Genomic DNA, 14,016 nt, shown 5'->3' on the forward strand with positions numbered 1-14,016 from the left:
TCAAGTTAGAATTTTCTTCAAAGCAGAGAAGGATACAAATATGATAGAAGAAAGTGATTGCATACCTCCCCTTACACATTATATACTTTTGAAAAAAAACAATAGATTTATACACCTATATATAATCTAGGATTATGCTACTCTTCTTCCCCAATTATAGCATTATAACATCAGAGCAAGGTAGGTCTCCTTCCTCTTCTTTTATTTCGATTGTAATCTAGGAAAGTGTCTTGTAGATTATCTCGTTTGTTGTTAGACCCACTCATTGGGCTAGAGGGATTGGACAGAGAGGATTTACCTACACAAAAACATGGAAACCTAAGGAAGCTATAACTTTTCCATCCATTTTGTTAATATGATCCTTTGATTATATAGACCAACCATCGATTTCTCGGCTTGTGTTAGTCAGCATAGGTCTGCACAATCACTCATCACTTCCTTAGAGTGCTAAGTCTGGATTTTTTTTTGGAATTGTTTTGTTTTGTCCCATACTCCTCGCTCAGCGCTAGTTTTATCAGTGACAATCGCGCTGGCAACGCTAGTTTTTACCTGTAAAGTCACGCTAAAAACCATGTTTTCCACTATTTTCTTGTGCTGAAAAATCAACATGGTTTTTGCTATATAAAGTAGTGTTGATGACCCCAGCCAACACAGGTTTTTCTATGAAAAGTAGCGTTGATGACCTTGTCAGCATGTGTTTTTCTTTTTAAAGTAGCACTAATCCTTGAATGTGATAATTTTTAAGGTTTTTGTCTTAGAATCCAGTGTGTCTTGGCCCCTGAGGTATTTTCCCATCTTGTATGCTTGGACTTGTCAGTGCTCTTGATTGATTGCCTTGATTAATTTGCAAAATTTTCTCGTTGGCTTTGATGTGAAATTTGAAAAATTTCTAGGGTTTCTAGTTTATTGGTCATCACTTGCTGCTTGTTGGTGTCATTGAGATTTTGGTTTTGATGATTGATTGAGTGTTGTTTTATGTGGAAATCAGTGAAAACATCATTTTAGATTTGTTTTAGCTTGTCTTTCGAAATTTACTTTTTGTGAAAATGCATTAGATTAGTTGCATTGAAAATTTATTTTTTTAAATTCATCATTGAAAATAGATAACATTTTTCAGTGGTTGAAAGCTAAAAATTGTATTAGGTGCATCAAGTCATTCAAAACGAAAAGAAAATCATAATTCATATAAGTGCACCTTAGTTAAGTAAAATCATTTTTCTTTCAAAAAAGTTGCATTTATGATAGTGAAAAGTGAAAATCATTTTTACTTTTGGTATTGCATTTGGAAGACGAAAGTGAGAGTTAGTGAAAGGCATTTTGCTTGATGCATTTTGTTTGATGAATTATTGATTGGAATTGCTTCCCCTAATTATTATAGCTTTCATTGAAATGAAAAGTTTTCATTTTCTCATATAGTTGCATCTTAAGCATTCATGTGACATTGTTTTGAGCCATAAAACCAAAACTTAATTGAAGATAAACTGAAAATTTTCCTCAATTAACCAAAGGAACATTTGGAAGTTAACGCAAACATTTAGGGGTTTAGGCTAAAGACATGTTCAGTGTCTATAAACCTAGCAGTTGTCGTTAAATTCCTGCATTATATCCTCAGGGTGAAATCCTATTACAGTACGAAAGTATATCGGAGGTTCTCTAGTACTCTCAAGTATATCGGCAACACTCCAATATGGAAAGTATATCAGAATGCTCTCACCAAACGTTATGCATTAGACAACAATAACATAGACTTGTGTTGCGCGTACCTTCAAGTATATATTGGGAGACCCCATTAGGTTTCTATGCTTTAGCCACAGGTAACCAAGTGAGCTGTCTTGTAAACGTGATACATGAAACACAACATTCTAGGAGATTGGCCACCACACGTTAAGTCCTTGGTTTTATCTAAGTTGTATATTTTGGTTCATGGATAATTGGTAAACCCTCTTGCCTATATTACCCCTCTTTTATTTTGTTTTGTTAATTTCTAAAATCAATTAATTGACCCAAGAAAAAAACCCTTGCGGTGGAAATACTCCTTAGTAGATCTTTGGTTGATATTGATGGCAACATTTCCTAAGTCTACCAGTCAAGGAAACCTGTCTAGCGGGAATCCTAGCTCTTTTCCTTCTTTTCGAAATACTGATGCTCCCTATATGGAAACGTTGTCCCTTCCTGGATTGACCATTGGTCTACCCGTTTGCTTGTTTTCAACCTCGGTGGTTTCGAGTGTCCAAACTGCTTTTCAATTGAGTTCTCTTCCACTTGAATAACATCAACCTCATGTTGATCCTAAAGTTGACCCCTCGCCTTCTTTTCATGTTTCTTCACCCCTTTCTTCCTCTTCACCTGGTGAAAGTTTGGATTCTAATAACCAGGAAGCTAGGAAGGAGAAGAAGAGGACAAAGAAGAAGAAGCCAAATAAGCAAGGGGGAAATAAAGCAACCATTTCTATGGATGCAACTCATGTATAAAAATATTCCAACTAGCCCTGGAAAGTAAAATTCTCTTACATGTTACATAAGGGTGACCACCTTCTTCAGAATTGTCCTGGTATTCCCAAAGTCTTAGAAGTGTGGTCCACAGGTTCACATCGACCTTTGTACACATCCTCTAGAGATCTTTTTGGTGATAAAACTTCAACTAGTAACAATAAGGTCCATGTGAAAAAGGGAAAAGTAAAATTTCATTGTAAGTTGTGTGAAGGTAATCATCCCATTCACCTTTGTCCTCTTATGGATGAAGCTTCCAAAGAGATGGAAAACCATATAGCTTCTCAACCTCATCTTATGGTTGGCTATCAAAAGATTTCCCCTCATCATTTTCTATTTGATGAAGTGATTGGTCAAAATCAATCTTTATTCCACCCCGTTCTCTCTGAAGGTGAGTCTCGTGAGTTCATTCTCGACCAACCACTGGTTGAGAAAATAGTAGACTTCGCTCCACCTTCAGATAACCATACCTTTCTGGTAGAGAGTGAACCTCATACTGCTCAAGTGCTTATAGTTTCTTTAGTTCAAATGAACTGGAGGGAAATCCTCTCATTCCTGAGGTGCATGAGAACAATTCTCTTGTTCCCATATAGCAAGAGGGCAGCTGTCATGTTCCTACAACACCTCCTGCGAGTATTTTCGTCACTTATTTTGATTTGATTAGACTGGTAGGATATCAAATTCCATCTTATGTGCCTTTCCATAATTTGGTTGTACCTAGTAGAGTCATAGATGAGGGCATGTTTGTTAGTATTCTATCTTCAACTACTTGGTAAGCTTTAGGTTCTCCTCAGCTTGCCCCAGTCACCCAGAATCTATTATCTTTTAACAGAGGAACCAGTCAACTGTTAGGGATCCTTCCTAAGTTAGCTATTACTTTGGGAGGAAATAATGTCTATATAGATGTGATGGTTTTCCATGTCCTGTTGGATTTTAATCTACTCCTTGGTAGTGACTATGTTTACGTCATGGGAGCTCTTGTCTCTTCCCTCTTTCGAGTGATGTGTTTCCCGCATGAAGGAAGCATTGCGATCATTGATAAGCTTACATTCATTGGTCCTAAATCAACTCCAAATAAACCATCATCCCTAAATGGTTCTTATACGGAAGTGGTATCACTCCTGCCACAGGTTAATTATGTGGCTACTTGTTCCATGTCCACATCTACTGATGATCTAGTAGGTGGTGTAGTACATCATGTACTAGGGGCATTGGAGCCCTATTTTTCATTTGGATCCCTAGACATGCATTCCTTCTAGAGCGTTGTTCTCCCATTTGATGAGAACCTCATGGAAGCCATAACCTCTTTTGATATTTGATCAAAGGTGTCAGAGTAAAGTTTCTTGTCTTGTGGCAAGCTTGTTAAAAAATGAAACAAGGACCATGAGGATAGTTCTTTTACTATTTCAACCTCATTAAAAAATGAAATAAGTCCCAATGAGCATGGATCTTATCCTGTGTCAAGATCAATAAGAAATGAAACAAGGGATATGAGGACAGTTATTTTACTATGTCAACCTCGTTAAAAAATGAAATAGGTCTCCATGAGAAGAGTTATTTTACTTGTGTCAAGCTCGGTAAGAAATGAAACAAGGGCTAATGAGCATGTTTCTTTTCTTGTTTCAAGCTTCTGTAAAATGAAACAAAACCCCAAGCGTAGTTTGTTTTCGTTTCAATCTTGTGTAAAAATGAAACCAAATCCAAACATAGTTTGTTTCTGTTTCAAGCTTGTGTAAAAATGAAACCAAATCCAACCATGGTTTTTTCTCATGTTTCAAGCTTGTGAAAAATTAAACCATCTTCAAGTATACTCAAGCATAGTTTCCCATGTTTCAAGCTTGTGTAAAAATGAAACCATTTCTCTTTTTACCTCTAGTGATTTCCATCTTCATCAACCTGTTTTACCATATCAGCCTTGGTTTTTTCATTCTATCATCACCATCTCTTTGGCTGATCATATGCTTTCACTTGGTTGTTTCACCCTTGCCTGAGGAACATCTGCAATGAGTTGTGCTATTAGCCAACCTCTTGACCCTTACATGTTTTGAGAAGTTCCATCATAACTGGAACCAGTTGCTATCCTTCTATACCACTCATTATTCTAGGAGGAGTCATCTTTCACCTCTTTTCAGAATCCAAAAAATTTGAAAATATTGTTGAGTAATTGTCCTTTCTAACTCATAAAAGTAAATGAAATGACGTCTACTCAGTATAATTTTAACACTTTTTCAGATTGAGATAGACTATTGTAGGAAAAAGGAAAACATTAGTTGAACATGGCTAAGAGGTCCTCTTTAATATTGTTTTCTACCTTTTCGAGTTCAAGAGACGATTTACAAAAAGCGACCTTGGGAGTTTTCCTTTTTGCTTATTTCTCAAACTCTCTAAAGAAAAAGATGTCAAGTTTCACCTCTTTCGGACTCGTAAAACATGAATGACATAAGACTTGTCACCATGATGAGACCAAGCTACTCCTTCCTAGGGCTCGTTAAACTTACTAGGATGGATTCATCCGAAGGATGAACTTAGACGACAAGAATATGTTATCCTCTTCAATCTTGAATAAGAATAAAGAGGTACTCACTAGAAATGTTGGGGAAAAAGTGAAAGTGAAACATCTCTTGTATAGGTAGCATGTCGCTCTTGAACATGACACTCACATGTGTTGAAGAAAGTGTAACTAGGTTCAGTCTTCATAATGTCACATTCCAAACAAAATGATGTAAATTGTATCTAGAAAAATATTTTGTGAATTTGAGTCATGGGTTTCATGCTTAAAAATTTATTTACCTTTGTATCTCTTATTATGAGCTCTAGGTGATAGGTTGTGTCACTAATGTTTACACTTGAAATGTACAAGTATGACTCCAAGATCAAGGGTAGAATCATGTGTCAAAAAATCCCTCAAATACAAGATCAAAAGAGCTACTAAATGATCCATCCAAACGAATGCAATAGAAGCAATATATTTTTCGGCATGAAAATATATTTATAAATGAATAATCAATTTGAATTGAAGTCAGCTAAGAGACAGTTCATGTTGGCTTGAAAAGAGGGCCTCAAATGCTATAAATAGGCCTCTCCTCATGCATTTGGATCATCAATGATTTGGGTCTTATTTTATGCAAACGATATTGTTCGTGGGTGTGAGGATAAGGAGGAGAAAGGAGCTGCAGTCAAGACTGTCTACAGCCAAAATCAAAGCCGCAGAAGTCTGCCTCATGTGCAAAGGTAGGACATCACTCAATCTGCCCTCAACATCAAGGAGACATCTTGTTTTTGGGTCTAGTTTGGAGACAAATTTGTGCTAGGAAGTATGGGTAGTAGAGTGAAGGGTTAGGAGGGCTAGGAGAGCCCAAACCCTCCACACATGCGGAAGTACTGTTCATGTCTAGAGAAACATTAAAGTTCATAAACTCCTGATGTCTACAACTGAATTGTAGTCTAAAATAATTCAGTTGGATGCCTAGAAGGAGTCTCCTAGCCTGACAAATGAAGGGGAAGATTTCTAGGGCAAAAAGATCACTCACCCGTGGGAAGAAAGGTATCAGTTTCAGACTTCGATCTAGGGTTTCTGAGAAACAACCTCAAAAGGACATATCATCTAGTTTCATGGTAGAATTAAGAAGATCCACTAGGTTAGTGGACTATACTGAGCAAGAACAAGATTGGAGGAAGAGGAGAAGGGAGTAGCATGCTAGATGATCCATGCTTTGGTAGCAGATCTGATCCATATTGCAACAAGTGAAGAAGACATCAGTAAGATGATATTCTAGCCTTGATCTTGGAGTCACTTGGTCCCAAGGGTCTTTGTATTGGTCTTGGAAATTTTTTCAAGAGAAGAAACTATAAGGAATTACCATGGGTGTTCCTCTCATGTTTGGAGAGGTTTTTACCTGGTTGCTGCCTATATCTTGTGTCATTGTTCTTTTGTTTATTATGCATGGTAGTTTGTTGACAAAGTTAATAATCTATAACATTTGAAATATCTTGTTTAAATTGTCTAAAGAATGAAATTATTTCATAAGCAATTATCAAGATAGAGAAATCATTAACTAATCAAGCACTTAGATTTCTCAACATGATATCAGAGAATTGGTAGCAGATCAAGAAAGGGATGATATAGAACATTCAGGAAGAGGCAAGGTAGCTGAAGTTGAAGGCAAAGCTAGATTCAGAATTCAGATCCATGTTTTGAAACTCCAATATCTATCAAAGTGAGGGATCTATAAGAGGAAGTTATCAAGAATCCTCCTACTTCGGTTGAATAGTAGATCCTCTAGGATAAGGCAAGAAAATATCAGGTTTCCTAGTAGTCAACGGTAGTCAAGCTTCCTCAATCTCCTTCAAGGTAGACATCTAAAGTCAAACTTCAAGGATCATTACATTAAGTAAGTATCTTATTGATTTGAGCAAATCTAATCTTAAAAAGGATGTCTTCTTGCAAGGAAAGAAATAAGTTAGTCAAGAGGTTGCTTTGCTCTGTATGCAACTCCCTTTGGAAAACTTTCACGATGTTGCTTTCCCAAGATGCAACACTCAGAATTACTTGCAGGTTCTTTGATGGGAGGTAATCCTCTGACCATCTCTTTCTGCTGCAACAATCTTAAACCAGAAAATTGCAAGTGTCGAAATCGAAAGTGCCATAAACAATAATCATCAGAACATGCAGCTGTAAAAGAGCTCACCTAACCACTGTAATTCAAAATCAGAGGAAAGAGTCTATTCCTTGTCATCTACACCTTTGATGTCAGCTTCCTGCTTGGGTGTTTCTCATATATAACACATTCTTGACCTTGAAAGATAACTCTGTATTCTTTCTTTGTCAATTGACCAACACTTAACAAATTATGTTTGAGACTAGCAACATAATATACCTCTAACATCGTCTTCCATTTTCCCTTCTTGGTCAGAATGTTGACCACTCCTTTGCCATCTACTTCCATAGTCTTGTCAATACCCAAATTTACTTGTGTTTTCATAGATTGATCGAAATTTGCAACAAAATCCTTGTTGCCTATCATGTGGTTACTGCAACCACTGTCTAACAACCACACACTAGCATATGGTTCATGTATTGTATGGCATGCTAACAACATGAAGTTAGAACTCTCTGTAGTGACATTAGCTCTTTGGTTCGCTTGATTGGCTATCTTCTTCCTGCAATCACGAGCATAATGACCAAATTTATTGCAATAATAACATCTCACCTTTGATTTTTCAACTCTTTGATTATTGTTGAAGCTTCTGTAGTTGCTTCCACTTTCATGTTCATGCTCTTCTCGACCATCTCTCTAACCACCATATCTTTTGCTTCTTCCTTTTCCTCTTGATCTACCTCTGTCTATCCTTTCCTCATGTGATAGAAGTGATCCCATCAACTCATCAACTGTCAATGATGCCAAATCTTTCGCTTCTTCTATGGCTGCTACCACAACATCAAATTTGGTAGACAAAGATCTGAGGATCTTCTCAACCACTGTTTGATCTTTAATCTCTTCACCATAAATATTTAATTGATTTATGATAGTTATGACCCGATTCATGAGAGAATCGATGTCTTATGTCTCCTTCATCTACAGACTAAAAAGATCTCTCCTAGTATTCTACAGCTTAACAATATTGACTTTGGCCATACCCGAATAGTTTTTCGCCAAAGTATCCCAAGCTACTTTTGCTAAAGACGTGATCATAATCTTCTGCAACACTGCTCAGTCGACTCCCTATTGAATAAGCTGCAACTCTTGTGCATTTTCTTCTTTTCTATCTTCCATTGTTCTCTCTTTACATTACTGAGAGCTCGTGCTTCTGATTCATCCTTAGGTTCTGAAAACCCAAACGGGACATAATCCTAGACATCATGTGCCTGAAACATGGTAGCCATCTTAATAACCCACACATCATAATCCTTCCCTATGAATGGTGGGAACTACGGCTAGAAATTTGAGAAAACCATCTTTTTACGCAAATTTCTCCTTGAAAAAACCCTTAAATTCTATTTTTGTAAACTAAAAAAAATACCCCTTTTAATAGAACCCTAAGTTTTTTGTTTAAAAAAAAACTTTAAAAGAACTTTTTGTTTACTTTTATATAAAAGTCTTTTTTATAAAAAAAAATTATAATAAAAAAAATCTCTATATATAAAAACAAAAAAAACTTTATAAAATACCCCTTACGAATTCAAAAACAACTTTTATACATGGTTCTTTTAACACATATTCCCATTCAACGCATATAAATTCAACCTTTAACATTTAACAAACAAATACTTTCGAATGTTATTGACTTGATAAAATACCCCTTACGAATTCAAAAACAACTTTTATACATGGTTCTTTTAACATTTAACAAACAAATACTTTCGAATGTTATTGATTTTTTTTGTTTAAAACCTTTTCATCGCTAAATCTCCTCTCGTGATGAGAGTATGCGTATAACGCCTTTTGCGTTCACAATCGGAAATGTTAGTCTGCTAATGCAATCAACACAAGCCTAAACCGCATCCATGTAAATCGCGACGAGTTTTTTACCATTAATGTGGCTCTCCTCTAAGCTTGAACACGTTATAGTGCCCTGTATAGAATGCTCAAACCACGAGAAAAGAATTTTTTTTTCCTCTCACACGGATTGTTTCTAATCCCTTCTCCCTCACTCTGATACCAATTTGTTGGAAAGGCGAAGGAGACAAAGCATGAATTCATACATAAACACGAGTTGTTTTTCTTCTATTGATAAAACAAGACATGATGATTACAATGAACTCGTGAAGGGTATTTATCATTTTCAACTAATGACTCGCCTTGACATGCATGCACATGCAACTACATGTCTACCACTTAATCCCTCAATCACTCAGTTAATTGACTCTCTATGTTTAGCTAACTCCTCATGCAGGAGTAATTATCTTATTTTAACATGTAAATGATAGAAGATAGTCTTCATCTCTGTCGTCATTTTCACTGATTTCATCGGCTCTGATAACTGTGTGATCTATGCTCTCTCCCTCCCACTATTTGTCCAACTCACGTAGACCAACATTCTCTCTGATATTATGCAATTCACTTCTACTAACATTATGCAGTTTGATTATGTTAACAGTCATGTTGGACACCAAATGCTCTGCATCTACATGATCTGCGCTTTGGGGCCTTTCAGTGGTTGTAATTACCTCTGTTGGTTTTGTGTTTAGTGTGGCTTCCATGTCTCTCAGAATATTAAGAACCACTTCTTTGTCACTGGTTGTATTATTATTGCTTCTATTCCTTTCTTTGAATATTCTTTCCCAATGACCCCATTCTTCAGTGGTTGTTGCCTTTGTTACATTTAGTGTGGCTGCCATGTCTCTCAGACTACGAAGAGCCACTTCTCACTCACTGTAACTGAAATGTGATGAGGTTCCCTCATCATCTGTCATTGGTGGGTTGCTGGTTTTTTTAGATCATTCCCCAACATCCTTCCTGACATACCCAAGTCCTACATGACAAGGCATTTCCTCCACTTTGATGGGGTTTACGATGCCCTAGCAATTAATGTCGAGGACCTTCCCTTGATACCCTATTTTCTTCAACAATTTGGATCTGATACCTGTAGTATCTTTTTCAAAAACAATGAAATCATCATCACGAAAGTTACATGAAATAGAAGAGTCACTTTTTACCTCAAGGTGGTTATTCCATAGCTTTTCTAAGGCCATGTCCTTAACTTGAAACTGGAACCATACCGCATTGGGTGTCCTTTGCATCTTTGCTACAACATCTATTGAAACTTTTGTTTCATCAACTGAATCAAAACCCAAACCGATCGGTTCATCTGCTGTGATCCCAAGAGTTGCAATATTCCTTTCATCAATGGAATCTGACCCTAGGTCAATTGGTCTACCTTGTGCAAATCCTGCAGTTGTGACCTTCTCATATTCCTGTGATTTAGACTCATGATTTGTTGCATGGTGGGAGTTGTCTTCTACCTCTCCTTCATGTCATTCTTCTTAGGTCTCAGCTTAGGGTGCAATTTCCACCAATTATCTTCTTCATGTCCCTCTTTCTCACAATGTGTACAAGAGGAATTTCCCCCTCTTCTCTTGGTTGTTGTGGATCTTTTTGGGTAGTCATTCTGTTCATGCATCACCCTGCTCTCAAGATGCATGGACTTCACATTGGCCTCATCGATGGTATTCAGCTCAAACAACAATAATGAATGCCATACGTAACTATATAAGGAACTGATATACTTATATACAATCTCTATTGAATCTAATGGAATGCTCAAATTCAATGCTTGTTTCCTAAATTTTTTGGTGAAGTTTTTCACATTTTGACCCTTTCTTTGCCATAGGTGTTTCCATTCCATTAATTCTTTTTGTTTCTATCCCAGAGGGTAAAACCGATTCTTCAATGCAGAAACAAAAATTGACCATGAAGAAAGAAGGTTACCCACATTTTTGTTGCCTTGCAATCTGCTCTCCCACCAAATGAGAGCGGTGCTACTCAGTCAACGGGATGCGAACTAGACCTTTGCCTCATCTTCTTCGATGTGTTGAATCCGATAGTAGACCTCAATATACTTAATCCAATTGTTGAGATTTTTTTCATTACATTATTCAACATACATAGCCAATTCAAACTTTACATCTAGTTTAAGGAAAGGTTTCTTAGACGTATGTCTGGAATCATGATTAGAGTGATGAGAAGTATCACTTGAAGAAGAAGAGGGAGGACACTCTTTTCTAACACCTTCATGATCTTCTGATCCATTGTCATCAACATATTTCTTCTCATGCCCAAGTGCCTTCTCATACTCTAAAATCAACTTGTCCACTTTCTCTACAATATTGTAGAATACCTTGCGGAAAGTATGTTCCTCTTCCCAACCAGCTTCTTCATTTTCAAGGTTTCTTTTTTGTTGTGTGCATCCTGCTTTAGGATCAAAGGACTTAAGAGTTCCTTCAACTTCTCACAGCTTCTTCCGGGTTAGCATATACTCATGAAATTCACATCAACAAATACCCACTCTCATACTAAACTTGATCCAAGATCTTGTACTTATAGATACATCATAATTACATGAAACCGAGCTTATTAACCATGGAGCTTAAAACAACACAAAATAATGCAAAAATAACAAGATAAGCATGAAACCATCACACAAAGATTTGATTATGTAGTTCATCCAATTTGGACTACGTCTCCGGGCCCTGTTTAATAGTGGGGAGGCCTTCTTTCATTGTGTGGCATAAAAAGAGATAAAAGTACAAGGAACATTCATTTACAATCCTTATACCTGCAAGCTGGAAGATGGATGAAGAATGGAGAGCTTGGATTTAGAAATAGAAAGTAGCACCTAAATCCTAGTGAAAAATCGTGCAAAAATGCCTATCCAAACACCCAGTTCGAATAATCGGTCTTTCCGCACCCTCTCAGAACCTCCCTGTTATTCAAGGTGACATCCCAGCCTACTGCCAAGTCAGGGTACTTCTGTACGCACTAATCTTATAAATTATTGTGATGTCTCCCCTTTTTCCAATGCAGGTAGTCCTTTTTATAAGCTAACGGCTAACTCCTAAATCCCCAGGCAGTTCTCAACAAATGACAAGTATAGCAGGAAGGTTTGTTTCAATACACAGAGATCTTGGTCCCAGAATAGTGCATAGGTACAACCCTATTAAACATAGTAAAACACCAAAAAAGAAATTCCGCTGACTATTTCATTCTTATCTTCTTAACTGCCAATTAATTCCCTAAACGTGTGGCTTAAACAGAGAGAATCGGCCCTTAACTCCTTAAACCGACGACTTTAACAGACCTGAGAGTTTTATGAACAGAAAACCATAATTCAATGGTGTCGATACACCATATCAAAAAGCGCAAATCAGCGAAATCGACAGATCTTACGGTCTCTGCATGCGGTGAGTTTGGCATGCGAATGTGATATCACAATCACAATCCTGAGCACCGAGGGCTGATTATGTATTTCCTTCCCTTTGTGATGTGCGATTGTGATGATCGCATCGCAATCGTGACTACCGACAGCTAATCCGTAAACATTTGATCCACCTCCGATCCACGATATGTGATATCACAATCACAACTTGGATCCTGTGGGGGGCGATTCCTAAACACTTGCCTTTTGCGATTGTAATATGCGATTATCACATCACAAATTTTCTTGCGTAGGGCCGATTTGAAACCGCTGACCTCTACCTTCTACGATAAGCGAAATGTGGGACCAATGGTGGCCTGCTAATTTCTGCTTCCCCATTTGGTGGCAATTCTGTCACATCATCTTCTCCTGCCTCCTATCCAAGTAAAACATGATATTTGACTCGCTAGAACTTCTTCATATGAGCTTGCATTCGAGTGTCATTCACATCATTGGATTCAGGATCACGAGCACTTCAATCTTATGCTAAGTTTATCCAGATTCTGCCACTTTGAATTTTGAGCCTTTCTACTATGCCACTCATACTTTTTTAGATATCCTACTCGATTAGTGAGAGATCTCATCTCTACGTAAGAGAGACATAGAATAGAGGATAAGAAATCAAAACAAAGTCAATGCACTAGTGAATGTAACACACCAATCATGAAAATAATAAGAAAATGAACTATAGTCTAACTCTAATTACTAATGTTACACTAGAAAGTAAAGAAAACATCAAAAATTTGATTGAATTGAGGGCCCTCTCGACCAATGTCACACTTATTGGAAAGTCAACAAACTATGATTAAATCAGGCATAGGTGGTTTATGAACACTAGCATCAACCACTTTATATTAATTGGAGATGAAGTGTAGTAATAAATTATCATTTACCTTATGTATTGCATTGATATATTAATCTAATAGACTTTTGAATGATTACAGAGATGATATATATAATCACCATCTCTACTACATTACTTTTCACACTGGTTTATATAGTTTTTACATAATGAAAAATGACATATAGGTTGACACTATTGAATCCCTTGTTTTACATTTTTGAAACATTGAGTATATATACTTATGGGGAAAACGGGGTATTTTGTTGCATCCTTCGACAAATTATACCATGCTTGAGTTGTGTAATGTGATATTAGGATGGATTATTGTAGCTTGCTCTTCTTCGATGGACATGCCATTCATGGAACAATTTGACCATAAGTTTTACCAATCAATAATGCATGCTTTGTCTAGTATGGAACAACTTGGATGGACATAGAAGAATCTCGAGGCATATAGGAGGAAAATTCATATGTTGGTTTTCCCTTTAGAGGCATGCAGACATTGCAAACAACAAGGTGGGACAACAAATCATTATGTATGTTACAAAAATTAAATTTGTTAAACCATCATTGGTAGTAAATCAAACTTTAATCCTACTAATTCATCAAAAATAATGGAAAAGGAATACATTAAACAACACAATGACCTTGTATCTTTTTGAATGTATTTTCGATTGAAAGAAAGGAAAAAAGGAATGGTAATGGGGTATTTAAAGAAAGGTTTTATATGATCAAAAAGAGCTCCAATCTTCCTTTCATCACCGGAAT

The sequence above is a fragment of the Pinus tabuliformis genome, chromosome 7 (assembly GCF_031772625.1).
Source record: "Pinus tabuliformis cultivar Carrire ecotype Pingquan chromosome 7, CPIR1, whole genome shotgun sequence".
NCBI classification, from domain to species: Eukaryota; Viridiplantae; Streptophyta; class Pinopsida; order Pinales; family Pinaceae; genus Pinus; species Pinus tabuliformis.